This window comes from Parasteatoda tepidariorum, chromosome 9 (genome assembly GCF_043381705.1).
Source record: "Parasteatoda tepidariorum isolate YZ-2023 chromosome 9, CAS_Ptep_4.0, whole genome shotgun sequence".
NCBI classification, from domain to species: domain Eukaryota; kingdom Metazoa; phylum Arthropoda; class Arachnida; order Araneae; family Theridiidae; genus Parasteatoda; species Parasteatoda tepidariorum.
Genome location: NC_092212.1, coordinates 33,003,549 through 33,010,622, shown reverse-complemented (window position 1 = coordinate 33,010,622; position 7,074 = coordinate 33,003,549).

Below are 7,074 nucleotides of genomic sequence, written 5' to 3'. Positions count from 1 at the left end.
TTGTAAGAGGTGCACACTATTTTCGAGCGTGCCTCTTTATTCATTTTTGCGCACCATGCACATCTTCCGCGCGTTTTTCCCTCAGTTAAGAAATGATTTCCAACATTGAAAAGTCTCGCTGTTGATGATGATGATGATATTGTTTTGGAGGAAGAGGGCCTTTGCTTATTGTCTTCCTTGCTCGCATTTCTAAATGTTCTTTCTTTCCATTTCTATACTTTCGTTCGTCCATTGGGCAATGTAAATGAATAAGCTTTTGGGAAAGATCTTAAAGAAAGAATCCACTTCGGTGGCTTCGTTGTCAAGAGAGAAATTTGCCTGATCCTTGATGTAAGTAACTAGTGGCATTCGTGGTGCAAAGTTAGTTGGATGGGACCATGAAAATGATGGTGGATTCTGGTTCTGGAGCTCAACTTCATCATCGAACAAATCATTCTGATTGGGTGAAACGACTTCATAGTCGGTCTCCTCTTCAGTGTTTTCAGTTTCAGTTTCACTAATATAAGCGAACTGTCTCAACTTGTTATCAGGGCAAACTTTCTTTCGACTAATTTCGACCCTTCATCTTCTTCTTCTTTATTTCGCAAAAACTGGGCACCTATCCCATACATCATGAAATAATATTATGTACATTGATTTAAAGGCATTTTAATTTTAGCAACAGTATGGTAGCTATTTCTAAAAGTCAAGCGCTTTGCTTGATAAATTAAAACATTTTGTACTACAATCAATTTAAAGATGGTTATTATATACAGGCATGATTTCAAAATATACGTAGGTACTTATTTACAGACATAATTGGAGATAGATACATTAATCATTATTTGCAACCTTGATCAATGAAAAAGAAACATTGTATTCTAACATAATTAGTGAAATGTGCAATAGCTTGATTTGAAAATGCAGTGTAACTTTTTTATGCTAGCTTTTTAAAAAAGTCAAGCTCTTTGCTTGATAAATTAAAAAAATTTTGTATTTCAAGAAGTATGATAATTATATACAGGCATAATTTGAAAAATATACGTTGGTATTTATTTACAGACATTATTGGAGTTAGATACGTTATTCATTACTTGCAAAAAGGAACATGAATTCAACCAAATTTGAGAAATGCGTAATAGTAATTATATGCAGCTTGATATGAATATTATGCATCGAAATATGAAAGGTTAAATGGAAATTAAGCAATTGAAAATTTTTTACCGAGTTGATACATAGATAAAAACATAGCGACCCTTAATCAAAGGAAGGAGCCTTCGAATAAGCCTTCGTATTATTTAGAAATAGTGGTGGCTGAAAACCTAATAAATTGAATTTATTAAAACAAAAATCACAATTTATAAACTACCACTCGAAAATATTTATTCGTTGTCCGGCAAAAATTGTCGCTTGCTTGATGAGATCTGGAACGATTGATGTGAGAAATTTATGGACTCAGAACGATGAGACGGCCTTAAAATCGGTTTGGAGACCCAAGTGGGAGTTATTTTCTGTCCCAGATATTTTTCAGCAACTGGGACATATGTTGTCCCAGCCGTAATATCAAAAATTTACCAGACTGGGACAGCACATGTCCCATCCGGTGCGAAAGGGTTAAACCCCAGTTATAAACTATAAAATCGCAAAAATGAGAAAGCTTTTATGTGGCAAAATTGTGGGCACAAACTGAAAGATCAAACCTGAAGCTTTTAGAAATAGTGTCATTTTTAGTCTTGCAAAATCCGGGTCACCAAAATTATTTGAAAAAGTTGATAACTCTTTCGTTCGTTCGTTGTAGTGGAAATAGGCGTCTGAGGCCTTTCTGCCCTTAGTTGATAGCTTGAGTATAGGATTATAAATTTTATATGAGAATGCTTTTAAAATTATAATGGCATTAAAAAAGAGCAGAAGCTTCTAACATCGTATGCTCATTTTGATCGATGCAAATTTTGCAAAAAAAACACCATTTCTTAAAGCTCTAAGTATGATCTTTGAAATTGTTATAACAGTTTCGTCCTGTAAAACCCTCCAAAACATTTCCCGCGAAAATGAAGATTGTTCACCTAGTGTTACTATAGAACAGTTTGTATTATTTTGTCAACAACCTGCAGTTGTCAATATTTTATTCCACTCACTACATATGAGTGTAGTGAGTGAAGTTGATTATTATGTAAATTACATATATATTAAAAACTGAAATTATTTTTCTATTTTAAACATAAATTGGTTAAGGACCTAATTCATCGTTTTCTATGCTCAATTGGGAAAAAAAGAAGATGAAGAAAAAAGCGTTTCATCTGGCAATATATAGTGATGCATACATAAGAACAAGGATAAGGTACAAAAATAAACTGTATAATTAAATGAAGTTGTTTCAGGGGAATTCGACACTTAAATCACATATTTTCAACTGTAAATACGAACAAACATATGAAAGCTTTGCTCAAAAGCTAGTTAAGAAGAGACTATTTTGCCACCTTTTTTTTTCAAAGATCATATAAAATATCAAAAAAGTGGCTTATTATTTGTTTCCCAAATAAGTTCTACAATTTCAGAGGTTCTTAAAAGTATCAAGGAAAATTTTAGAAATTAATATATTTAAATCATAATATCCCGCAAATCCTAGCCAACACGCATAATAAGTTTAAACTGGTGAAAAAAGAGTCTTATGTTTCGTCCCAAAAACGTTTTTGTACTTAATACAGTCGCCTTAGAACGAAATTAAAGACGGTCCCTTTCCAACTGGCCTAAGGACACGGCCAATTTCAGCCTTGAGAAAGGGGGAGAGTACAAATAACTAAGAAGACACCGAACACAAATAATAGAACTTAGAAAAATAACTATTCTAGAATGTCTCATAGAATATGAAATAATCTATGTCTTTTTTCTTTTTCTTTTCATTACACGTTTCTACTTATTGTCTACTAAATGACTGTGATTTTGGGAAGAACGATCATCTTATGCACCTGTGAACGATAGAGGGCGCTACAGAACGTCCTCCTTGGCGGAGGAGGAGGATCAAACAGTAGCTTTTCAGTAGATCTTGATGGGACACACCTACAAAGTATCCCCTTTTTTTTTTTACTCTAGTTATAAAAGAAGACAAAATTGAATGTTTTTACTTCTTGTAAGTCTTGCTACTGGATTTCAAACTGTGTAATCATCAATACTCAAAATGAATGAAAAGATTCAATTTATTCTATGACTCGTTCGCAAAAAAAACATACATTGTTATGGAGGAGCCAAAAGAATGGTTGACAAAATCATGACAATATTTTGAAAGACGCAAACGATTTAAAATATCTTTTGACTGAACCCTGAGCAACCTTAAGAAAATAAAAACGATTTTGACTTATTTCTTTTCATTGGTTTTTAGGATGTTATGAATCTGCGAGAATAATATTAGAAACCTGTAGTTATAGAAATCCTGAAAAATATTCTTCAAGACATAATTCAAAAGAATTTTTAGCTATCGCAATATCTTTATCTATTTACTATGACGTAACTAGTATTTATTGATTTCAGTTTAAGCATAATTTATTTTCCTGAGTATGAATATTATATTCCTAGACGACAAAAAAAAAAAAAACTATTTCAAATAGATTTGCAATATTTTTCATTCAAATCAAAATTTAGAAACATTTAAAGAAAATAATTAAGCAAACTACCTAAGAATTTTTGCACATTTTTTTATTACAACAGCATAAGAAATTCAAAATAATTCAAAAAATTTTTTAAAATAAAAAATGCGTCCCGTGAACTGAAGAATTTAAAAAAATCAAAAAAATGCCGTTGCTAGTACATGGACTGACCAACGTCCTCAAGAAACTAAACTAATATAAAAATTTCTACACGAATATTTGAAATCTGATATATCTTTCCAAAATTATATTCTTAGAACAAAGATCACACACAAGAATTCTCTAATCGAAATAATTCTTTAAAAACTGTAAACAGTATGAGTTTCAGAAAGTTCTTTTAGAAATTCTTATACCAGTTTTTTAAAGACGCTGGTCACCTTAACCTTTCCGGGACTGGCGAGTCATAAATGTATTCGTACTGAATAGGAATCAGAATAGTAAAAATAAAAAGCGGTAGCTTAAGTTTGGGCATGACTTATTTGACACTTATTTTTGCTAAATAAAGCAAACTATTATTACCCCGCCCATAAATAAACTGCTATAAAAATAGTTGGTTACTACGAGTTTTATCTTTTTTACCCTGATTATCGACACTCTGAGAATAATACGTACATGACTCGCCCGTCTTGAAGAGGTTAATAATACAACATAGGTCGAAAATTAGATATCGAACATTCTACATTAGAGGCAAACTGCTAACATACCTGCCAACTTTTACGCATTTGGCGTAAAATTTTATTTTTATATTTCAAGTGGTAGCAAAATTTATGCTTTCTATATATTCCTTGCATTTATAAACTTAATTTATAATCTTTTTGACCACCACTATTTTTAAAGAAGTTAAGCTTATATAGAAATATGTAATACTGTCCCGATAGTCCTCGTAACTTTTCCGAAATACATCGTATATTTCTGCCTAGAATTGCAATTTAAATTCAATTTTACTACCACTGAGTTACATACCTGCCAACTTTTAATCCCTTCCATTATGATTTTTCCCAGTGGTAGTAAAACGGAATTAGAATTTCAATTGTAGGCGAAAATACACGTTGTATTTGAAAAAACATCAGCTGACAACCATGATAGTAATGCATATTTATATATATGCTTAATTTTTTAAAGAATAGTGGTGATCAAAATCATTTAAAAATTAAGATTATAAAAGAAAATATAGCATATATTTACTACCACTTTAAATATAAAAATAAAATTTTACGCCTAATGTGTAAAAGTTGGCAGGTATGGAGTTATATCATCCTCAAAAGGATTAAAAATTGGCAGGTATGTAAGTATCTTCCTAATAAAAGTTAAAGGTTGCATGTTAAACACACCTGCCAACTTTTAAGGTTTTTTACAAACTATATTTTCTAGTGGTAACCAATTTCATGCCCTAATATGTTAATCTGAGTTTTAAAATTATGTTAAACACAACAACATACAGAATTTGAAAAACCGACACAAGTACTCTGAAAATTATGCCCTAGACAAGGCAGGGAACAATTTGCACTCTTTGGGAGAAACTTTTTTAGCGGTAGCTAAGTTTATTTTTTAATGTATGATTCTTTAAATAAATAATCCCAAGAAACTGAAGTGGTAAGATATTACTTGATTAAAAAACTTCATCCGCTTCAAAAATATACAAAATGGAAATATCAGTCACAAATGGGAGCCTATTTTCGAATGCTTGACTTATGTCGAATGTTATTTCCATTTTGTGTATTTTTGATGCGGTTGAAGTTTTTATCAGGAATTATTATTCTCTATTTGTTAATTTGATCAAAAAGTATTTTTCACACGTAAATTATCAAAATTTCTGAAAGCTTTAGTTTTAATTGTCTTCCACTTTACAAGCAAGGCTGTCGACTACTATTCTTTTTCTAAAAGGCATTATAGAGAGGAAAGCAATTAAAAATTACACCAATTTTAAACAAAACTTCTGTAAATGTATCATATATCATGTTATATTTGTTTTACAACTTAAAATTACACAATTCTAACTTTATTCAATGCTAAATTGTCAATCGCATTTGCATATATTCTAATTTTACTCATAATTTATCATAACTTATGAATGCATCAAATTTAAATTCCATTCAATGCTAAAATATCAATTGTAATTGTTTATATATTAATTTAATTCATATTTTAATCACAACCTATGATTGCATCAAATTTAATACCAATCAATGCTTAAATATCAATTGTGCTTTTTATATTCACGAAAATTTCTGATTATTGCATAAATCATGACTTATATTAAATATCAAATCATGTTTAATTTATCAAGCANTTTTGTGTGTTCTATATAGCATTAATTTCTTCAAACCATTTTAGTAACGATAATAATATAAAAAAAATTAAAGTTTACTCGAATTATGTGCTTTTAATAATCTTGGCTTCGCCGGTCACCGGTGACCACCGTGGCACTATGAACAAACTCAGTATCGGTCACCAGTGACCCCCATGGCATTCAACATTATTTTTTATTTTTTTTTTAACGCTGCATTGAATAAAACCAATATAAGATGCTAGGATTATTAGTTTAGAAGTTAAAATGATTTTATGTATAATAAGAATCATATTTTACTTGCACCTAATAATACTTCTAGATAACTGAAGAGTTATTTATGCTGTTAATTTTAATTAAATCAAATGAAATAAAACATGAGGCAATAGAACTATTTTGAGAAGTTGCCAGATTTTGTAAGTATAAAATGTAGATACTTTGTTTGACTCGTATTTTTGTATTTTCTGTCAGTTTTTTTTTTAACTGTTTATTTTAACTACCCAACTTTGACCTAATTTTATTAAGCTTAAAAAATAATAATAATACACAGGACACAATACTTCCTTGAATGGATATAAATGCCTGATACTTTAATAAGCATTTTTATTTTTAAAAAATATTTATAATAATAACTTTCAAACCAAAAACTATTAGTTTAATCAAAGCACTTAGTCTGATCCAATTCATCTAAAAAAATCCACTTAATTTGTTTACATAGATTATCATAATTTTAGATAGAATTTATTAAATTAAGAATGAAATAACAAAACTTGTTTTTTCCTCCTACTTTAAGTAAAAAAATAAACACGTTCCAAAAAACCGAGACAATCCTCAGCTATGAGAATGCTGTCCAAAATATTTAATCACTGTTCGACTTTCACTAGATCAGCCATTGATTTCAACAAGGAAGCAAAAACGTTTTCCGGCAATCCACGAAGTATTGCGGCAGAACACACAAACGGGTTTCTACACTGCAGTAAAACTTCATTTACAGCTTTACCCTTAACGCCGCTTGCGACATATGATGAAAAACTTACTGTAGAAATCTACTCAGCATTTAATAAAGCACAAAATTGAATTAAATAGTTGGTTCTTAAACTCAGAGGCTTACTGTAAGAGCTTCTTTGAAACTATGACGCTTTTTGTTAAACTACGACGCTTTTTTAT